This window comes from Gossypium hirsutum, chromosome D08 (assembly GCF_007990345.1).
Source record: "Gossypium hirsutum isolate 1008001.06 chromosome D08, Gossypium_hirsutum_v2.1, whole genome shotgun sequence".
NCBI lineage: Eukaryota > Viridiplantae > Streptophyta > Magnoliopsida > Malvales > Malvaceae > Gossypium > Gossypium hirsutum.
This window is the reverse complement of record NC_053444.1, coordinates 14,144,135-14,168,876: the sequence shown is the minus strand read 5'-3', so window position 1 is coordinate 14,168,876 and position 24,742 is coordinate 14,144,135. Positions and strand designations below refer to the sequence as shown.

General features: G+C 33.3%; 2 non-coding genes across 2 annotated transcripts; one reads left to right on the top strand and one right to left on the bottom strand.

Annotated features, from left to right (window-relative positions):
- Nucleotides 1-236: 236 nt before the first annotated feature.
- Nucleotides 237-343, top strand: LOC121220707 (small nucleolar RNA R71). The gene has a single exon (XR_005917924.1). It is a non-coding gene; the product is annotated as a small nucleolar RNA R71 (small nucleolar RNA).
- An 18,467-nt stretch (nt 344-18,810) lies between these two features.
- On the bottom strand, nt 18,811-18,917 carry LOC121220452 (small nucleolar RNA R71). The gene has a single exon (XR_005917654.1). It is a non-coding gene; the product is annotated as a small nucleolar RNA R71 (small nucleolar RNA).
- Between the last annotated feature and the right edge of the window lie 5,825 nt (nt 18,918-24,742).

The following is a 24,742-nucleotide window of genomic DNA, read 5'->3' as shown; positions in this document are numbered from 1 at the left end:
ATACCTAAGCTGATAATGAAGTGAAAGAGTCAACTTCATGAACTCCAGTTACACATCTTCCTGAAGCTGTTCGATTTGTTGGCCATTGATAGTTATTACTCGCGATCCACTCGATGATCTCATAAGCCTCATTATATGACTTAGAAAAAATTGCACCACTCACGGAAGCATCTACCATAAATCTTATATGTGCATTGAGACCATTATAGAATGTCTCCAACTAGATACAATAAGGAATCCCATGATGGGGACACTTACGAACTAACTCCTTGAATCGCTCCCAAGCCTCATATAAAGACTCGACATCCAATTGTTGGAAAGTTGTGATCTTGTTCCTCAACTTAGCATTTTTGCTAGGTGGGAAATACTTAACCAAAAATCTCTCTGCTAATTCTTTCCATGTAGATATGGAACTTAGTGGAAATGAATTGAGCCATACTCGTGCTTAATCTCGCAACGAGTACGAAAATAAATTCAACCTCAGTATGTCTTCAGTTATACCGTCTATCTTGAATGAATCACTCACCTCCATAAACAATCGAAGGTGGAGATGTGGATCTTCCGTGGGCATACCACTAAATTGGCCCACCGTTTGTAGCATTTGAAACATCACTAGTTTCAATTCAAACTGGGTTGCCTTAATATTTGGCCTTCTGATTCCTGGGTTTAGCTTACTGAAAAGTGGCACAGCATATTGTCTGATGCATCGATCCATAACATCGCAATGCGGATAGGATTTCATACATGATCGGCTTTATTACATTTGTCTTGATTCTGATTTTCAAGGTCCATCTTGACTTGTCTTTGAGCTTTTCATTCACGTCTTCTTTGTCTGAAAGTTCGCTCAATTTTAGGGTCTACAGAGAGTAAATCGATAATTCAATCTATGCTCATAAACACCTGAGAATACTATCACAAAAATTAAAAAGAATAAATTATTAATGTTAGAAATAAATAAAATTGGAAATAAATAACAGGGACGTGTCAGGTTTGAAACAATTTAATCACATAAATCTAAAAAACTATGCAGATAATAGAGCTTGGTCAGAGTTGTTATGCAACCTACAATTTAATCGGGTCAGGATCTAAATTAGGTATGCACATTTCAATTATGTGTCCATTAGTCGCAGTCTGGTCAGGATCGCTCAGCTACTTCAGGTGCATTCCAATCACGTATGAATGAAATACAGACTTGATTTTAATTGAAAAGATGATCGATTGAGGCACAAACATTATAAGCATGAATCAAACAAATATTATTTAATTAAAATAATCATCCTAGCTTAAATAAAATTAAGGTATCATTGTTGTAAACAAGAACATAGAACACATAGAAAACATCTTCAAATTAAATTAAAGAAAAGAAAGAGTAAACCCATTTCAGAGTGGCTGTCACCCAAGAGTCTGACTAACGAGACTCCTTTGCTTCTTTGCTTTACTCCTTTGCTGATGGTTCTCTAAGGTGGCTAACGAAGGGTTTTTTAAGAGCCTAACTTTTCTAAAAATCCTGATGCAAGGATGATGATAGGTGTGAGAGCTAAGAAAGTTGAGAGAGGAGAGAATGAGTGAGGGATGATGGATGATGGATAAGGGATAAGGGATGATTGAAAAAGTTAGAAATGAGCTCTTATTTATAGGTGAGGCAAGGGAGCTAGTTTGCTAAAAATAGGAGTGCCCATCTTATAAATCTTCTTCCAAGAGTGGCCAGCCATGAATGAAGAAAATGCAGCTAATTCTTCCTTGATTTTTGGTCAATTTGAGTTCCACAACAACTCAGGACTAAGACTCAGTCACCGGAAAATCTTCGGGAAAATCTATTTCTTTAACTCTTTAAGGACCTTGGGCAATTAAACTAAAAATTGATTTATGGTCAGCCATGTGCAGCTGAAAATTGGGTTGACTTGGTCCTCAAATTGGACGATTTTACAATTAGAGAAAACGTCTCAAACCTGTCCAAAAAATAGTAGATAGTTTAGATGACCAAATTTTACTTAATTAATTAAAACCCAATTTATTAATGAAATATTTAAAATGAACTATTAAATATAACTTTATATTTTATTATTTAATTTAACCATGCATGGCCCACTTCATAGCTTAAAAATATAATATGCTTAAATTAATATAAAATAAGTCATTTTATGCATGAAAACTATATAATAAAACATAAAATCACATTTTTATAATTCTATGTTATAATTTCATATTTTCACATGTTTCATTCATTTATTAAACAATTACTTGGTTTTAACAACAAATTTAAGTAAAAAGGTGATGAATTATATAGGAAAAATCCTATATATTTTTTCGTTTACACATACTAAGCTTTATACGATGCCATTTTTATGCTCGACTGATAACTGTTACTTTACACAAATTCAACCAACGATAAATATTTCTCCCAGTTGCCTTCAAACTCTAATACGCAAGAACGAAGCATATTCTCGAGTATCTAAATTACTCGCTCAGATTGAGCTTCGGTCTGAGGATGAAATGTAGTGCTAAACCGTAATCGCGTGCCAAGAGCTTCTTGTAACTTTCTCCAAAATTTTGATGGAAACTGTGGATCTCTATCTGAAATAATAAAGATTGGCACCCTGTGTAATCTAATTATCTCAGAAACATATAACTCAACTAATCTTTCAAAGGAGTAATCTATACACACTGGAATAAAGTGTGCAGACTTTATCAGACGATCAAGAACAACCCAAATTGCATCTTTCCTCCTTAGAGATAGGGGTAAACCTTATATGAAGTCCATTGCAACTTGATCCCATTTCTATCCGGTATCATCACTTGCTGCAATATCCAAAAGGTACCTGATGTTCAGTTTTAACTTGTTGACATACTAAACATCTTGATACAAATCCTGAAATCTCGCGTTTCATCATTTGTTTCAAATCACTGTACATCTTATTACTTCTCGGATGAATAGACAAGCTACCACTATGAGCTTCGTGCAAGATTCTCTGAATGATTTTTGAATTCTTTCGTACACAAACTCTGCCTCTAAGAAGTAAGCAATCATCGAACCCTATCTAAAAATCTGAATTAGGAGTCGACTTACACGATTTTCGTTTAGCTACAAAAACATCATTACATTTCTAAGCCTAACGAATCTCTTGTAAGAACAATGGTTTAGCTTTTAACTTAGCTAAAATCGAACCATTAACAGACAATGACAACTACGTATTCAACAAAGCAAACAAAGATTTCCTACTCAGAGCATCAGTCACTACATTTTCTTTTCCCGGATGATAATCCATCTGTGCTATCTCAGGCTCAAATCTTTCTACGACATTAAATACTTCAAACTCTTATGATCAGTAAAAATGTGACATTTTTTGCGGGACAAATGGTATCGACAAATTTTCAACGGAAACATAATAACTGCCAATTCTAAGTCATGTGTCAGATAATTCTTTTCATGCGACTTCAGTTTTTGGGAAGCATACGCTATTACTTTGCTTTCCTGCATCAAAACATAGCCTAAACCATTTAAAGATGTATCACTAAAAATCACAAATTTTTTACCCCATTCAGGCTGAACTAGAACGGGTGCTTCGGTCAACAGTGCTTTCAACTGGTCGAAACTTTGCTGACACTTCTCGGACCACTCGTATTTCACATCTTTTTGTAATAGTCGACTCTTTGGTGTAGCTATTATCGAGAATCCTTTAACGAATCTTCTATAATATCCAGCTTGTCCCAGAAAACTTTTAATCTTAGATATATTTCTCGGAGGCGTCCAACTAATAATAGCTGAAATTTTACTCAGATTTACTTTAATGCCATTTGTCGACACAACATGTTCTAGAAATAAACTTCTTGAAGCCAAAAATCACATTTGCTAAACTTAGCGAATACTTGTTTTTCGCATAAAGTTTGCAAAACAATTCACAGATGTTCAGCATGCTCGAATTCACTCCATTAATAAAACAAAATATCATTGATGAAAACCACAACAAATCGATCTAGATGCGGTTTAAAAATTCTGTTCATCAGATCCATAAATACTGCAGGCATTGGTTAAACCAAATTGCATCACTAAAAATTCATAATGTCCATGTAACACCCCTTACCCGGCTTAGACGTTATGGCCGAATCTGGTGGTGTCACATTGAGGTGTTTAGCATAAAACTTGTTGTCATTAAAATCCTTAAAATCAATTAATCATTTTGTTATTAAACGATGATTCCAAAATGGGTTGTTCATTTCCAAGCATGCATCATTAAAAGCTAGTCACTTTAAAATGTTATAATTTTTTTCCAAAATCTCATTATTTGCGAAAGTTTTTAATTTTAGGAAATGTTGCAAAAACGTGGTGTCTTTGAAAATAGTTACCTTTTGAAAACCTGTCTTTTTCTAAAACTAGCAGTTTATATCAAACTAAATAAATAAAACCCCAATTCAAAGCTTATAACTTTAAAAAGGCCTTTTTACATAAAAATACTCAAATTCAGTTACTTATAAATCAAAAGCTGATGCGGTTGTGTGGCCATCATCGAGTCCTTCGCAGCACTGACTCGCCTACAACTGGGCATTACCTATACAGTTAAATAGAGGGGTAATTTTACGAAAACTCAGTGTGAAATCTCCTAACAAGCAAACAATCAATTAAATAGTAGATAAATACATTTTGGGCCTGAGCCCGATACAATAATAGTCCAATTCAGTGTGGGCCTAAGCCCTTTCCCATAGCAGTAAAGGATTGGGTTTGAGACCATCACAATGCCAGTAACCAGTAGGGCCTTTGCCCAATTTCAGTAATAGTATTAGTGGGGCCTTGGCCCATAATAGTAACAGATATCAATCATACAGTGAATAGTATGTAATATCATTAATCGATGCAGTAACAGTATAATATCTTTAATTAGTGTAGATATACAGTTAGAAATCCTACCCAATCCAGCCTCTACACACCACTCTATCTTGAAAAACACACCATGTGAGGATAAAATTGACCCACCCAACCAGACACACCAAGATTAGCACTGGCTACGGTACTAAACAGTATTGTAGCAAAGCTACCATAAAATAAACGGTATATAGCCATCAGTAGGTCCACAGTCGTCTTGGGTGACCCATGCAACCTTATCAGTACGATACACTTCCTCCAAAATGACAACCCATCCCCATGCAATATATCGTGACATAATATCGTATGTGTATGCAAAATGTCATGCTCAATCATTATCATACATATTATAAAGCAAATCAATCATACATAACATAAGGCCATAATAGTCATTTCATCTCCTAGGGGTATAATAATTATTTTACCCTATAGGGGTATTTCAGTCAGTCTACCCTATGGTGGTATTTCGATCATTCTACCCTATAGGGGTATTTCGATCATTTTACCCTATATGGGTATACCAGTCATTTTACCCTATGATGGTATTTCGGTCATTTTACCCTATGGGGGTATTTCGATCATTTTACCCAGTGGAGGTATTTTGGTCATTTTACCCTATAGGGGTATTTCGATCATTTTACCTTATCGGGTATTTCGGTCATTCTACCCTATAGGGGTATTTCGGTCATTCTATCCTATAGGGATATTTCGGTCATTCTACCATATGGGGGTATTTCAATCATTCTACCCTATGGGGATATTTTGGTCATTTTACCTTATAGGGGTATTTGGTCATTTTATCATATGGGAGTATTTCGGTGATTTTACCCTATAGGGGTATTTCGGTCATTCTACCCTATGGGAGTATTTTAGTCATTTTACCCTATGAGGGTATTTTGGTCATTTTACCATATGGGGTATTTTGGTTATTTTACCCTATGAGGGTATTTCGGTCATTTTACCCTATGAGGGTATTTCGGTCATTTTACCTTATGGGGGTATTTCGATCATTTTACCCTATGAGAGTATTTCAGTCATTCTACCCTATGGGGGTATTTCGGTCATTCTACCTTATGGGGGTATTTCGGTCATTTTACCCTATGGAGGTATCTTCGTCATTTTACCCTATGAGGGTATTTCGATCATTTTACCCTATAGGGGTATTTTGGTCATTTTACCTATTTTAGGGTCTCGGTGCAAATATAGACCTCTGGAAAGTTTCGCAGTCACCTCGAGCAACTCAAGTAACCTAAATGGTCATAACAGTGTAAATGACCCAAGGCTCATTACTCGGCCCAAGTGGGCCCACACGCTCGTGCAGCCAGTTCATCCCAGATTTCGCCACGGTTATGAGATCTACATAGCCTAGTCCAGTATTTTCCACAATCGTGGATTTCATCAGTGTGGAGCCCACGAGCCCATTGAGCCCACACGACCCATTTCGGCCCAATGTGGCCCATTACAGCCTAAACCCATGAAAATGCTCATTGAGGCCTCTATAGCTAACCGCCCATGGTTCGTGGGTTTGGCTTACCACACAAGCGATCTCACACTCGTGTGGTACCGAACGCCGTATTTTTTGACTTTTCAGCTTTTGTCATTCTACAATTACAGTGGGGTGTTTACACACTTGTTTACGAGAAGATGCGCAGATAATCCTCGAACACTTCCGAACCTATGTTCACCCGTAACACTCGATTAATCACATATCAATTGAATTTAAAAAAAACCCTATTCAATACAGATAACTTCTTAATCGACAGCCACTTACCTTAATTGAACAACCGAATCCCTAAGCACTTCATTAACCGGAACAACGTTGGTCACTAGATCTCGGGGTTATCACCTACAATCCAATCGAAACCCCTTAATAAAAGTTATCTACTAGGACAATTTAAGCCAAAACGAACACCAACTTACCACAAGTATAAAATCAAAGAATAGGAATGGTATACAAAACCGGCAGGGAGCAAGGAAAAGAAAGTCAGCACAATGAGGGTAGAAGAAGGAGAGCAAGCCGGAAAGAAGGGAGGAGAAATGGTTTATGGAACGAAGAGGTTTTGGTAGAGAGAAAAGAAAAAAGGAATGAAAAAAAAGAGAAGATAAGAAGAAGAGACAATTTGAGAGAGAGGCAATATTCAACCAAAGAGAGGTTGCCAAACACGAAACAGCAGAATATGCAAAAACCCCTCACCACATTCATCCTTTAAGCAAAAAGAGGGAAAAACCACACAAAACCGAAATGAAATGTATACCAAATTGAGCAGTATTCCCCTCTGGCCGAATTTCTAGAGTACTAAAGTCCATTTTCAGCACACTTCTCCCTCTCCCCTCACTTCCTTTGATCTTTTCCTAGTATCTCTCCCCTTATCCCTCCTTGAACTACTCCACTGATTTCTCCTCAACTCCCCCAACAACTCCATTCTAATTCTACTCAAACTCCCATTAGCTGTGTTTTAGTCCAACTCCACCACCTACATAGCTCAAGCAGCAAAATAAATACACCATTGCATAACCTAGGTTTTAAACCTCAGACCTCATAGTTACACAACACGCCACCTTGCCACTAGACCACAAGCTCTTTTGTATCATATTTTAACCACAATAATTTAAGAACCTACTATTGAGATCCAAGGATTTTATTCACTTAAAATAAAAATTTTGCATAAGCCAAGGCTTGAACCCTTGACTTCTCAGACACTTCCAAACACTCCTAAATCACTTAGCCACTAAAGCAGACATTCATTTATATTACTTCCTTGCACAACTAAATATTTATGCGTAGTCTTCTAACTTTTCCGTTGTTCAAAAACTATTTCTTCTAGGCCCGAAATTCAGGGTGTTACAGTCTGTACCTGGTTCTAAATGCAGTTTTTGGCACATCTAAATATTTAACTCACAACTGGTAATTGCCAAAACGAAGATCAATCTTCGAAAATACTGTTGCATCTTTTAACTGGTTAAACAGATTGTCAATACGCAGAAATGAATATTTGTTCTTTATCGTCACTTTGTTGAGTTATCAATAATTGATACATAACCGCATAGATCCATCTTTTTTCCTGACGAATAAAACAGGATCACTTCAAGGAGAAAAGCTAGGTCGAGCAAAGCCTCTATCTGTCAACTCTTGTAGCTGTGCTTTCAACTCTTTCAATTCTATAAGAGGCATTCTGTATGGTGCTACAGATATCAGGGATGTTCCCAGCATCAATTCAATTCCAAATTCAACCTCCCGAATTAGAGGTAGCCTAGGAAACTCTTCTGGAAATACATCTGAGAATTCACATACCACTGGAACCGATGCTAGTCTCGTTTTTGAAATTCTAAAGTCAGCTATATAAGTGAGATATGCTTCACAACCCTTTTTAACATATTTACGTACCATAGTAACAAATATTAAACTAGATGTACCATCCAATCTGTCTGATTCAAATCAGACCCACTTACCATCCTGACATTTTAGCAAGATATATTTTCTTCTACAATTCACAATAGCATCATGATGTGTTAACCAGTCCATTCCTAGAGTTACATCAAATTCATCAAAAAGTGAGAGCATCAAACTAGCGGGAAAGACATAACCCCTAATTTTCAGTGGGCAAGACCTACATAACTGATTAACTAGAACATACCGACCTAAAGAATTTGTAACTTTAACATTATATTCAGTAAATTCATCAGGGATTTTCGTTCTATCTACTAATGTAGTGCATATGTACGAATGAGTTGATCCAGGATCAATCAATGCATATACATTAATATCAAGGAGAGAAAGAGTACCCACAATAACATCTGGAGTTGTAGCTTCTTCTCGAGCACAGATTACATACGCTCTAGTCGTTGTTATTGCTTCTGACTATTCATTCATCTCACTATTCTTTCCTCTACCAGGAGTAGTATTTATAGCATTTCCAGATCTTCTACACCTATGAGAGGTTGCTTCAAGTTTATTTGATTGATTCTCGAAATCCTTTGCTTCTTGGGACAATTACGGAGAAAATGGCCGATAGCTCCACAACAGACACAAGCTCCCAATTTTGATCAGCACTCACCAAAATGTCTTTTAATACAATCATAACACATCAGGACAGTTCTCTCCACATTTCTTACACTTCCAACACTCATCGCTGGAGTATTGATTGTTTGGAAATTATTTTGTCTCGGTTTCTCTCGGTTAACAAATTCTGAAGAAGCAACTGACCTACTTGTGTCATTTCTAAATTTCTTTGAGAGAGACAACTGAGCAGGCTTGAACGACCCTCTCTTATTATATTTTCTGAATCTTGAATCTAATTGTCATTTACTTTTACAAATCTCCTCAACCTTCTATGCTCTCTTGGATAGTTTTACAAATTCTCGTAATTTTAGTGTTGCTACAACCAACCAGATCTCATCGTTCAACCCATCTTCATATGTAACACACATTTTCTCCTCGGTTGATACAATGTTACGAGCATACTTGCTTAATTGTAGAAATTCTTGTTCATATCAAATTCTAGAACTTACTTCCGTAATTGTTCCATTGAATCGTGGTGAAACAGAACATATCGATGTGCTTGTACCCACGATCTATCATCTAATTCTGCAATTTCAACTTTGCCGATTGGTTCTCCATAACTTTGAAATAAATAAGTTTCGGCGAAGTTATGATCAATGAGCCCATCATTTTTACTTTGTCTGTTCAGTCTTGTTTCAATATCTTCCAAATATCTTGAACAGAATGTCATACATTCCTCTGCCAAGTAGCCTTTAGCAATTGATCCTTCTGGATAACGCTTATTGCGGTAGTAAGACTTCAATTTGGAAAGGAACCTAAACACGATATAAAACATTATCAAAATTTGTAACTAAAGGCATTGAGCTGAATGAAGGAATAATTTACAAATAAATTAACACCTTTCTATGGGATACATCCCTCAATAGAAAACGGGTCCACCAAGTATTGCTTCATGAGGGAGATGGATTATCAAGTGCACCATAATAGTGAAGAAGGAAGGTGGGAAGATCTTCTCCAAATTGCATAAAGTCAATGCCGCTCGATCTTGTAGTGTCTCAAGTTCTTGAACATCCAAAACCTTGCCACAAATGGCTTTCACTATATTGGATAGTTCAATTATACAAGACGTCACCTTTTTCGACATACAACACTGCATAGCAACTGGCAATAAATCTTGCATCAAGATGTGATAGTCATGTGATTTTAAGGCATATAGTCTTCAATCTTTAAGACTCACACATCGAGATATATTTGATGCATACGCATCTGGGACCTTTATATCCTTCAACACCATGTAGAACACTTCTTTCTCCGTCTTTGACATTAAAAAAATAAATGGCGGAAACTGATATTTCCCATTCCGAAGTGCTTGGGGATGAAGCTCACGCTGAATTCCCATGTGGACTAAATCAAGTCGACTCTAAGGATTGTCTTTCGATTTTCCATCGACATTAAAAATTGTCTCAATGATGTTCTCGCAGACATTTTTCTGAATGTACATGACATCAAGATTGTGTCGTAAAATGTGATGCTCCCAATAAGGTAACTCAAAAAAATACTTCTTTTTTTTCCATAAGTCCGCCTCATTAGGATTATCCTCTTCATCAGATTCATCATCAGCTTCATCCCTTGATCTTCTATTTCTTTATGTGTTGGGCGGTTGACTCATGTTCCCATAAATGAAATTCATATCTTTCAACATGAATAAGATTTTAGATCCACCGGTCTGCGAATGAGCTTCTCTAAACTCTTCTGTACTGTCAAACAGACTACTCTAAAATCTAAATCTATGATTTCCCAATAACCACCAACGATGCCCTATGTAAGAGAACTTCTCGTTATATGACCACTGCAAACATGTTTGCGTAGCACAAAAAGGACAAGCATAACGTCTCTTGGTACTCCAACTAGATAAATTGGCATAAGCCGGGAAGTCATTAATAGTCCACATCAAAGCTGCATGTAAATTAAAGTTCTCCTTTCTCAGTACATTATATGTCTTAACACCAGCTCATAATTGTTTTACCTCTTCAATAAGTGGCTGCAAATAAATGTCAATATCATTTCCAGGACCTTTCTCTCTAGGGATAATCATAGATAAGATAAAGGATGATTGTTTCATGCAAATCCATGGAGGCAAATTGTAAGGAACAAGCATTACAGACCAAGTACTATACGTAGTGCTCATGGTTTTGTAAGAATTAAATCCATCAGATGCTAGCCCAAGCCTCATACTCTGAGGATCTCTTGCAAAGCTTGAACATTTACTGTCAAATGATTTCCAAGCTAAAAAAACCACAGGATACCTTAACAATCCATCATCGGTTTGTCCATCATGGTGTCACGTCATAAACTCGGTTGATACCTTAACAATCCATCATCGGTTTGTCCATCATGGTGTCACGTCATAAACTCGGTTGTCTTTGACGACATAAAAAGCCTTTGAAGCCTTGGTATTAGCGGAAAATACCACAAAATCTTATTTGGCTTCTTCCTTAACTGTGCATCATTTTTGTCCTCGTTACCATCTTCTGTACTTCTATTTATCCAACGAGATTGACCGCATACATGACAGCACTGTTCATTTTTCCGATCGCCCCAATACAACATACAGTCATTTGGGCAACTATGGATTTTCTTGTACCTAAGGCCTAAATCTTTTATCAGTTTCTTCATTTCTTTGCATGAATGAGGGATTTTTTTGCAAATGGAAACATGTCTCTCAAAAACTCTAACAGTATTGTCAATGAGTTTCCGGTCCACCCTCCCAAACATTTTCAGTGAAAAAGACGAATATAGAAGGACATTTTTAAAAATTTTGATCCCTCGTAAAGTTCTTCATTCATTTTACCAAGTAACGTGTAGAACTTCGCCTCGTCTTCATTTGGCTATTCATCAGGTACACTTCTTCCCGTTTGGGTGAAAGTATTTCCACCAAAATTATAATCATCGGATGCACCCAAGTCAGGTGGAAATGATTGCAAACCATCACTGCGCATATTAAATGCATCCCGCAACATACCTTCCATGTCATCTTCTCTAACAAACTGATGGTAAGCACTATGAGGATAACCAGGATTAATTGTTGATGAGGTTCCACTAAGTGTACACTCTCTATAGAAAATCCATTTTTTATACCCCCGAATAAAGCCATCAAAAATTAGATGTTTGTGGACAACTTCACGATAATGCCAATTGATATTCCCACACTACTTACATGGGCAAAGAATCGTATCCTCTTGGCTTGCATTCTGAAATGCAAAAGTTAGAAAATTTTTTACTCCATTTCGATAGCTATTGCTTACCCTTGACAAATTCATCCAACTCCTATCCGTTTCGTAGTTGTTGAAGTCTAAAGTTGATATTAAATTACACGAGTAAGTTGTTTATTTATAAGTGTAATTAAGTTACGTAAGTTATGATATGATATATATTTATGTATTATGTAAGTTATGTAAATTATATAAGATATGAAATTTGATCTTTAAATTATGTAAGTTATGAATATGCAAGTTATGTAAATTATATAAGTTATGAAATTTGATCTTTAAATTGTGTAAGTTGTGTAAATTATGTAAGTTATGTAAATTATATAATTTATGAAATTTGATCTTTAAATTATGTAAGTTATGAATTATGTAAGTTATGTAAATTATATAAGTTATGAAATTTGATCATTAAATTATGTAAGTTATGTAAATTATATAAGTTATGAAATTTGATCTTTAAATTATGTAAGTTATGAATTATGTAAGTTATGTAAATTATATAAGATATGAAAATTGATCTTTAAATCATGTAAGTTATGTAAATTATGTAAATTATATAAGTTATGAAATTTGATCTTTAAGTTATGTAAGTTATGAATTATGTAAGTTATGTAAATTATATAAGTTATGAAATTTAATCTTTAAATTATGTAAGTTATGTAAATTATATAAGTTATGAAATTTAAAATAATATTAGAAATTAATATTTTTATTCATATATAACATTATACATTAAATTAAAATTTATATAAGATATTAATATTTATTTCTTAATTAAACCTAGCAACAAGACAATGCTTTGACAACTATAAAATATTTTTATTCATTAAATAATATTTTAAATTGAATTTAATTGGTGGAAATTATAAACATTTTATTTCTAATGTAATCACATTGGAATTGGTCTGGTCTCCATTATAGTTGATGCAAATAATGTGTATTTACTTGAAAGTAAAGGTGATTTAGATATATAATTGATATTCAATTATTAATATTTGTATTTACTCTAAATTTATTACAGATAATAATTAGAATATTTCAATATAAATATTATTAAGATCAATAATATATAAATTTACGAATTCTAAGTTATAGTCTATTGGTGGGGTGTTCATCTATTCCGAGAATAATTTCACTTTAAATCATCGCTGTGAAGAAAATAATATATGAATCTACAAATATTTGAATACACTAGCCGTAAATGTCATATATATTTCAAGCTTTATTTTTATTTTTTTTGGTAGAGTAAAGGAGCATTCATAAAAACTTAATAAAAGGAACGATACATAAAATGTCCAGCCTTATCAACATTAATAAAATTAAGCTAGGAGGATAATAATAGACAGCAAAGTCAAGAGAAGCATTCCGGAATGACAGCTCAGCTTATTATGTAAATTATATTATGATAAAATTCAACTTTTATCAATGCGAGAAAAAGATATGAAATTATATAAGATAGGTAAATCTAATTTGCTCAAATTTATCATAAAAAGATGCTCAAATTTATCAATAACTTACACAATTTCATAACTTATATTATGTAAATTATATAAGATATGTAAATCTGATTTGCTTTATGATAAAAGTTGCTGTTCTAAAAACTAGGGAGAACAATTCAGCTTTACTTGCTAAACATGGTTGGAAATTGCATACAAAGGCCGATGCACTTTGGTGTGAAGTGTTCTACCAAAAAATACCTGCATTCTACTCAGTTTATTGACAGTACGGAGACTGCACGTGCGTACTGACTACCCAAGAATGCATCAAAAAAGGGGTTAAATGGCGAATTGGTGATGCTTGATTGGTGGGTTAATAAACTGAAGAATTAAAAACCACAAACAAAGCAGTGAAATCTAAAGCTCTAAACTGCACAATGATAATTTAAGAAGGAAAAGAAAACATAACACAATATCACATTTAGGAAGCAATAAGAAAAGGAAAGGAGAGTTAGGCAAGATATCAGTTACATCGGAAAGAAAATAGAATCAAATATAGGTCCTCATGACAACAGATTACCTAGATGAGCAAATAATAAGAAATTCATTAATCAGATCCAAGAACATTTCTGTAAGGTTGACAAATAATCCAAAAAATAGAAACAGAGGAAAATACCATCATAAAATGACAGAGCATTCCCTTTGCTATGTTTAACATTGATATTTAATATTTAGTATAATTATTTGCATTGCTAAAATAAATAATTAACACCGTAAACTACCGATTAAAATACTAAGACATTTTAAAAGTAGTTAAATTAAATTACAACAATTTAAAATATCGTAATTAATTTTCAAATTTAAGTATAATAAAAGAAAAAAAACTATAATTTGATCAATGATTTTTGTTAAATATTGATTATTCATAAATAATAAGGGTTGCCCAAGAATCAATTTCAAGATCGGCATCTATTGAAGACTTAAACTTAAATCGTTTATCAATCTAGAAATAATTCAATCTGTTATTAAAACCCTCCAATAAAATAATTCAATCCAGAAATTACAACACTTTTTATGTCTTTTTCAGTAAACGAGATTACTAAACTCGAAAAAAAAGGGTAATGTAATGTATAAAATAGAATTAGAGATTATAGCAGAAAGTAGTAACGAAGATGAGACAAGGATCAAACCAGAACGAGACGGGAAGAAGAAGAAGCAAGTACTGATAGAGACGGTTGTGGCAGAGGAAAGATATGAAAACTTATTGATGGTTGCGGCAGAGGAGACCGACGGAGACGGTGATGCAGCAGAGGATAGGGCAACGTTGTAGGTTGTCGAGTTTGGGGAAAGGTTAGGGATTAGGGGAAATTTTAAGGATTTGGGGGAGAATGGGATTTTGGGGTATAAGTCACGATATTTGGGGTTTAAGTATCGATAAAATGTATGGAAAAAATGACGACTTTTTTTATGAAAACATTGCTTTTAGTGGCGTTTATAAATAAGCACCACTAATATTAGTACAAACGCAGCCGATTCACACACATTAAACTCAGACTTGTGGCATTTAAGGCAAACATGTCACTAATAACATGGACAAAATGGTGCCGTTTTAAGAAAATTTAAAACATTTTTGCGCCGTTTTAGATAAGGCGCCACTAATAAAAAGGAAAAACAGCGCCGTTTCCTCAACTCCTAATATATCTTTACGGCGTTTTTAGAAGGCGCCACTAAAAGAAAAGCACAAAATCGCACCGTCTTTGTAACACATAAAGGGTATTTGCGGCGTTTCTTCAAAACATGCAGGTAATACATCACATATTACGACGTTTCCCAAAAAAACGCCGGTAATACATCACCTTTAGCGGCGTTTCTGGTAAAGCGCCGCTAATGCTACTACAATCATCACAAAAACGACACCGTTTTCTATTGACGTGAAAATACGTTTTACGGCGTTTATAATTTCTTTTATGTATGCAATATATAAATATAAATATTTATGTATGCAATATATAAATAAAAAATAATGTTAATTATATCAATAATTGTGTTAATATTTTACAAGATTTGGATCAAATTAAAGTTCATGTATACAATTGAACATTAAACCGTTGTTCATGTACACGCTTTTGGGATTTAACCCATTTTGATATATATATATTTTAAAATAATATTTTATATTTATCTTATTTAGATTTATATTCTAAAAAATCCAACCTTAAACCCTAAACCCTAAACCCGACAACCAAACCCCAAAATCCAACCACCAATATACCATAAACCTTAAACCATAATTCCTAAATCCTAAACCTCGAACCCTAAACTCTAAACTGTAAACCCCAAACTATAATCCTGAACCATATTTTTTGGAATTCGTGTGGCCAATGTTAGTGTAGTACAAAACATATATTTTATATTCTTATATTAAATAATATGGGTGTAGTACAAAATGGCATGAATCCCAGTAAAATCCAAATGTTCTTCAATTTTCAAACAGTATCCTTAAACCCTAAACCCAAGCCTTAAACTCCAAACCGAAGCTCTAACATATAAACCCTTAACCCAAAACAATAAACATTATACAAAAAACCTTAAAACTCTAAACCATAGACATTAAATCTTAAATTTTAAACCCTAAACCCTAAAATAAAATAATTTTTTTACGACTTTTTTATCTAAAACGCCTCTAAAGCCACTAAAGCTCAAGGTAAAATGATACCTTTTGCTCAACATTTTGTGGCATTTTTTTGAAAGTCGCCGTTACTACCTGATATATCGTGGCGTTTTCTTAAAAATGCTGCTAATGCACTAAAGCTCAAGGTAAAACAATGCGTTTTGCTCAACATTTTGTGGTGTTTTTTCGAAAGGCACCGCTAATACTCGATATATAGTGGCATTTGCTTAAAAACGCCGTTAATGCCACTAAAGCTCAAGGTGAAACGATGCGTTATGATTAACATTTTTGCGGCTTTTTTTAAAAGCGCCACAAATTTTCAATCTATAGCGGCATTTTTTCTAATGCGCCGCTAATACTCGATATATAATGGCGTGTTCATGAAAGTGCCACTAATGTGACTAAAGCTAAAGATAAAACAATGTGTTTTGATATACATTTTTGCGGTGCTTTTACAGAAACGCCGCTAATGCTCAATTATTTGTAGCTTTTGCTTGTTTTCTGCTTTTTTTTTTGTAGAAAATGCCACTATAGCTCTAATGTTTTGCGGCGTTTGTTTACAACCGCCATTATTGTGCAACTTTTACGGTGGCGTTTATTGTCTAAATGCCGTTAAAAGTCTGTTTTGCTATAGTGGGGACTCTATGGCTGCTGATTTTTGCTAATTTTGGCAGCCATCTCAACCTATAAATACCCCATTGGCTGTTCACTTCAAACACATCTCAACGCTTCTCATCTCTTCACTTCTCTCTCATTTTTCTCTCTTCATTTCGTTTCCATTATTCTTCATTCCCTTGCCAATTTCACATCTTGAAAAAGATTCATTCATCTACCATTTGGAGTATCATTCAAGTGTTCGTAGAAGCCTCGGTTCGACAACAGCAAGCGGAGAAGGAAGAGTGGAGCAAACTAGTCAAGCCACGAAGAGAACACCATATTTGATTCTTATTCCCTATCCTTTTAATTTTGTTGTTGTTATGATGAACATGTCTATGAATATTTACGATGTTGAAATGTTTAATTTAATTAATATGACTTAAATTTAATTCGTGTTAGGTTGATTGCATTTCGTGTACTTAATTTATTAAAATTGTGTTTGTGTTGTTATAGGCCTTGTTAAGATGTTTGATTAAGTGAAACCATGACTAAGTTATTCTAGCATTACAATTGTAAGGTAACTAATGAATTAATTATTTAGATGGATTGAAATAGTAATTAATTGACACAGTACTTAATCAGTGCATGTTTAATCATGTAAGGTAGCTGAAGATTAAACTAGCAACGGTATCTAACGATATATTAGCCTTGCATAACTTGCAAGATTATTGTGATTAAATGTTTCAAGGTAGAAATACATAGTTACCTCAGGTAATCTTTTATGTGCTTATGAGATTGAATTAATTGTTTGAATTGGCATTGAAATGTGTACAAGAGATTATTTTGATTTCATAAGTATGTATGTACAATAACACATTTGCTTATTAACATTTGTTTAATTGGTTGAATTGACATAGAGATATAGTTAAGAGATAAATAGATTTTGGTAGGTAAGAATGTTCATAAGTTAGCAAATTATCGAGTTGCTGACAATTTATTCATAACAACATGAACATGTGTTTAATAATTCTAAGTTAAGAAATGTAATTAATCTAATACAATTATGTCATCTTGATTAAAATCATCTTTTGAAACTCTTATTTTATTTTTATTTATTTTACTTAGTTAAATTCCCAGTTTTTAATCACCTTTTCAAGTCAAAATATTTTTCTTCACCAAAGTGTATTTAAATTTGCATTCATAAATAATTCTTTTCACAGTCCTTGTGGATACGATAACTCGACATTTACTTGTCACTTTATTATTTTTTGTAATTGTGTACACTTGGACATTTCCGTCATTTCAAGTTTTTGGCACTGTTGCCGGGGACTGTTTCAAAAAGTCATTATTTGTAAATTTGTTAGTTTTGCATTTTGGTTTATTTTTCTGTTAATTTTTAACTTAATTAATTTTTCTGTGATCATTTTAGGTGTTTATGAGCATTGACCGAATTATTGATTTACTCCCTGTAGACCCTGAGATTGAATGAACTTTTCGACAGTGAAGAAGACAAGCAAGTCACAGAAGGACCAAAGAGATGAACCTAAAAATTTGAATCAAGGAAACAGAGTAGACCTTGCACAAAATTCTATTCTTATTGCTGATGATAGGAATAGAGCTCTAAGATAGTATGCCATGCCAGTGCTTCATGATCTTGATTTGGGTTTTAGGACACCCGAAATCGAGGCACAACAGTTCGAGCTGAAGCCAGTCATGTTCCAGATGCTTCAAACAGTGGACCAATTCAATGGAATGCCTACTGAAGATCCTCATCTTCACTTAAGATTATTTATAGAGGTGAGCGATTCTTTCAAGTTAGCCGGAGTATTCAAAGAAGCATTACGATTGAAGCTTTCCCATATTCGCTAAAGGACAGAGCTCAAGCCTGGTTGAACTCATTGCTACCAAATTCAATTAGCACATGGCAAGAGTTAGCAGAAAGATTCCTCATGAAGTATTTCCCGCCTAGCAATAATGCTAAGTTAAGGCATGAGATCACTACTTTCCAACAAATGGATGATGAGTCCTTGTGTGAGGTATGGGAAAGGTACAAAAAATTATTACGGAAGTGCCCTCATCACTGAATCCCACATTACGTCCAACTTGAGACATTTTATAATGGTCTCAATGCACACATGAGGATGGTAGTGGATGCTTTTTCTAATGGTGCTCTCATTTCTAAGTCTTATAATGAGGCTTATGAAATCATTGGGAGGATTTCCAGCAACAATTATCAATGGCAAACCAATAGAGTAATGTCAGGTAGACGAGTCACTAGAATACATGAAGTAGATGCTCTTACTTCACTCACATCTCAAGCATCCTCAATATTTTCAATGCTTAAAAATTTTACCACTAATGGGTTTAATAATTTTGTAGCACAGCCACCGAATCAATTTAAAAATGTAGCATGTGTCTATTGTGGGGAAGGATATTTGTTCGAAGAATGTCCATCGATCCCAGAATCTGTGTATTATATGGGTAACTAGAACCAAAAATAAGGAAGGCAAGGACTACAATTCAATTTCTACAATTCAATTTATATGGGTATCTTTAAGACAAACTACCCCCAAAGTTGAAGGATCCTGGATGTTTTACCATACCTTGCAAGATTGGAGCAACATATTGTGGTAAGGTACTATGTGACTTGGGTGCGAGTATAAATTTGATGCCTATGTCAATATTTAGGAAGTTTGGGATAGGTGAAGTTAGACCTAATACGGTTACACTTCAATTGGCAGATCGATCCTTAGCACATCCAGAAGGAAAAATCGAGGACGTATTGGTATGTGTAGACAAATTTATTTTTCCTATTGACTTTTTAGTTCAAGACTTTGAAGCAGACAAAGAAGTGCCAATCATCCTAGGAAGGCCTTTTCTAGCAACCGGAAGAACACTTATTGATGTGTAGAAGGGTGAGATTACTATGCGTATTCAGGATGACCAGGTAACATTTAATGTTTTAATGTCTATACGATTTCCTGACACAATTGATGACTATTCTGTAGTGTCAGATATAGAGGAATTTATCATGGAAAAGGAACTCAACTATGTTGAAGACCCATTGAAACAAAATTTGACATCAGACTCTCCAAATGATGAAGAGGAGGATGAATAATTAGCTATGCTAGAAGCTATTAAAAGGGGATTTAATCCGTAATCCTGTTTTGAATCTTTAGAGTTAGAGAATAAGGGTTATGCCCAACCAAAAGCGTCAATCGAGGAGCCACCTAAATTAGAACTGAAGGTACTAAAAATGTATTTTTAGCGGCATTTGTCCAAACGTCGCTATAGATCAAGCATTCGCAGTGATTCTTGAAAAACACCGTTATAGATAGAGCATTAGCGGTGCTTTTCAAAAAACGCCACTATAGATCGAGCATTAGCGGCATTTTTAGAAAAATGCCACATAGGTCGAGAATTAGTGGTGCTTTTTGAAAAACGCTGTAAAAAAATTAAGAACAACACAGTCGTTTTATGTTGAGATTTAGTGGCATTAGCGGCGCTTTTCAAAAAATGCCGCTAATGCTCGACATATAGCGACATTTTTTGAAAAACACCGCTAATGCTCGATCTATAGTGGTGTTTTTCTAAAAGCGCAGCTAATGCTAGATCTATAGTGACATTTCTCAATAAGCGCCGAAAAAAAATTAAGCACAACGCCATCGTTTTATGTTGAGTTTTAGGGACATTAGCAGCGCTTTTTGAAAAACCTCGCTATAGATCGAGCATTAGCGGCGCTTTTGAAAAATGCCATAAAAAAATTTAAGCACATTGCCATCATTTTATGTTGAGCATTAGTGGCATTGGCAGTGCTTTTTGAAAAACGCCGCTATAGATCGAGCATTAGTGGTGCTTTATGAAAAACACTGCAAAAAAGTTGAGCAACACAACGTCATTTGTCATTGAGCTTTAGTGGCATTAGCGGCGCTTTTTTAGAAAAGCCGTAATAGATCGAGAATTAGCGGTGCTTTTAGGAAAAATGCCGCTATAGATCGAGCATTAGCGGTGCTTTTAGGAAAAATGCCGCTATAGATCGAGCATTAGCAGTGCTTTTAGGAAAAACGCCGCAAAGAAAAATCATTGTATGTTAGGGTTTAGTATTTAAGGGTTAATGTCTATGGTTTAGGGTTTTAAGGTTTATGATATAATGTTTATTAAATTGGGATTAGAGTTTTGAGTTTAGGGTTTATGGTTTAGAGTTTAAGGTTTAGGATTTATTATTTTATAGTTAAGGTCTTAGTACTATTCATGGTTTTACGGGTTAGGCTATTAGGGTTTAAGTGTTAGGGTTTTTAATAAAATGACAAAAAATCAATTTATTTTAGGGTTTAGATAAGCAATAAGATTCTTTTTTAATTACTTTTGTCCCTTGTAATATATATATTTAGGGTTTAGGGTATAAGTTTATGGTTTGGGGTTTAAAGTTTATGTTTTAGGGTTTAGGGTTTAAAGTTTATGGTTTAGTGGTTAGGGTTTAGCTAAAATCATAGAAAAAAATATGTTAAAATGGAAAAAATTAAAATACTATTATTTAAAATAATTTTAAACTGTTTTGGGTATATGACTAATTAAGTTTTTAGCAACGTTTGGACAAAAAACGCCGCAAAGGTTAATTAGGTTGAGCAATAGTGACATTTTTGGCCCCAAACAACGTAAAAAGTTGAACAATAGTGGCGTTTTTGGTCAAAATGCCGCAAATATGTATTAAAAGATAGCAAAACGTTGCCATTTTATCTGCGTTTTTAGTGGCGTTTTTACTAAAACGCCGCAAAAGGATATGCGTTAGTGGCGTTTTCACGAATAATGCTGCAAATATGTTTTAAGGGTTTGCAAAATGTTGTCGTTTTTAACTGCGTTAGTGGCGCTTTTGATAAATGCCGCAAATTTTAATTAAACTAACTTAAACGACGTTGTTTATTTAGCCCCGAATTTCCTTATTTTCCCCCACTCAGATTTCCCCGATTTCATTTCCCTAATTTCCCAATTCCTTTTCCCCGATTTCATTTTCCCAATTTCCCAACTGACCTATCCAACGCCATTGCCGTCGTAGTCGTCTCCACTCCAACAGCCGTTCTGTCACCCGCTTCCTTCGTTGCCCGTTCCTCTATTCATGGACTCCATTTTCAGGATTTGAAGGTCAGTTTCGCTCATCTCTTGATTAATTTAGTAAAGTTTGTCTCTTTTTTTCTTCGATATTTATTTTTTTTGGTTTGCTTTGTATAATTTTTTCTTATTGAAATTATATGTTTCTCGAAATGGGTTTATTTTGAAGTGTTAGTCTTATTATCATTTTTATTATTTTGGGGAGTATGTCAATGTTTCTGGAATGAATACACTCTGGCTAGTTCTTTTATTAATCCAATAATTAAGGTTCTCTCCCCTGTGAATTCACATTCTGGAATCATTTTTTTTAGAAATTATTAATTTGTTTCTATGTTTAATTTTTAAGCATTACTTAGTTGCATTTGCGGCATCCTTTCTGGCATAATATTAAGTACTGAACTGTTATCAGTTTTGATTATTTTATCATAAAGTGTTTGAAATTTTGAGCGTACCAAATAATCAAAAACAAAAATGTATTCTTCATAAATTGGTAAAAATTTGGTTAACTGTGAACTGGTACAAAAACTAGTTCATAAATATTTGAATTGTTATTAAAAAAAACTCTTTAGAAATTTTCCCTTAAAGATGAGATATCATTATTTTTTAAATCATTTGTTGATAACTAAAAGTAGAGTTATACCCTTCTTATGATAACTAAAAAAATTATATCTCAAATTATTGGAACTTTTCTAGACTTTTAAGTCTAGTGAGGTTTTTTTTTTCTATTCAACGAATTTTGAATTTGAACTAAAATTATATAATGTTATTGATTATTTGCGATTTTTAATTAGATTGAATGATTTGTCATTTTTAATTGCAAGCAAGACTCTTTCCTTACTCTTGGGTTTGGAAAAGCATTCTCCCAGGAACAGATCTCCTTTTGAAAGGCCTAGACTAGCAACTTGTTTGGAGCTTTATTCATGTTCAAAATAGAGTTTCTGTGGCACTTAAGCAAATATAATTCATAAAAGAATTATAATACCAAATCAAGATATGCTATGGTAGCATCCACTGACAAAACACAAGAAGGTTTTAGACAAGCATTTGGAAACTTGAAGTTGCTTTTAAAATCATTTTGTTCCTGTGGAAAATCATGAATAAAGACAATCTCTACATTTATCAAATGGCCTGGGAGGCATTGGTTTCATACATTCTCGTTTAGACTACCATCTCCCTTGCATCTTTATTTTATTACTAATAAATTTTTAAATTTTTAAATTTTAAAAATAATTATAAATATTATATTTTAAATATTAAAACCTATATTTTTAATATATAACCTATATTAGTATGGATATATAACCTATATTTCAAATTCATTACTAATAAATTTTTAAATTTTAAAAATAATTATAAATACTTTTTTTAAATAACTTAAAACCTATATTTTTAATATATAATCTATATTAGTATGGATATATAACCTATATTTCAAATTCATTACTAATAAATTTTTAAATTTTAAAAATAATTATAAATATTATATTTTAAATATTAAAACCTATATTTTAAATATATAACTTATATTAGTATGTATATATAACCTATATTTCAAATTCATTACTAATAAATTTTTAAAATTTAAAAATAATTATAAATATTATATTTTAGATATTAAAACCTATATTTTTAATAAATAACCTATATTAGTATGGATATATAACCTACATTTCAAATTCATTAATAATAAATTTTAAAATTTTAAAATAATTATAAATACTATATTGTAAATATTAAAACCTATATTTTTAATATATAACCTATATTAGTATGGATAAATAACCTACATTTCAAATTCATTACTAATAATTTTTTAAATTTTAAAAATAATTATAAATATTATATTTCTAAATAACTTATTATTCAATTTACATTATTTTAAAAATCTAAATACTAATCTTGAAATACTAATTTCCACATAACATACATAACATACATAATTTATATAAAAATATATCATATCAAAGCTTACATAACTTCCATAATTTACATAATTTTAAAGAATTTAAAAAAAAACTTTGGATCTTAACTTAATAACTTATATATATATCATATCATAACTTACATAACTCACATAACTTACATAACTTAAATAATACATAAATATCTATCATATCATAACTTACATAACTTAATTATACTTATAAATAAACAACTTACCCGTGTAATTTATTGTCAACTTTAGACTTCAAGAACTGCGAAATGGACCAGTCTTGAATGAATTTGTCAAGGGTAAGCAACAACTATCGAAATGGAGTACAAACTTTTCTAAATTTTGCATTTCAAAATGCAAGCCAAGAGAATATGATTCTTTGCCTATGTAAGAAGTGTGGCAACATTAATTGGCATTTTCGTGAAGTTGTCTACGAACATCAAATTGTTGATGGGTTTATTCGGGGGTATAAAAAATGGATTTTACATGGAGAGTGCACACCTAGTAGAACCTCTTCAACAATTAATTTGGCTTATCCTCATAGTGCTTACCATCAATCTGTTAGAGAAGTTGACATGAAAGGTATGTTGCGGGATGCATTTAATATGCGCAGTCATGGTTTGCAATTGTTTTGATCGACTTTGTTGCATCTGATGATTGTAATCTTGGTGGAAATGCTGTTCCGTTTGCAAAAATCCCTTATTCATGCAAAGATATGAAGAAACTAATAAAAGATTTAGGCCTTGGGTACAAAAAAGTTCATATTTGCCCAAATGACTGCATTTTGTATTGGGATGATTGAAAAAATCAACAGTCTTGTCATGTATGCGGTAAATCTCGTCGGATGAATAGAAATACAAAAGATGTGAATG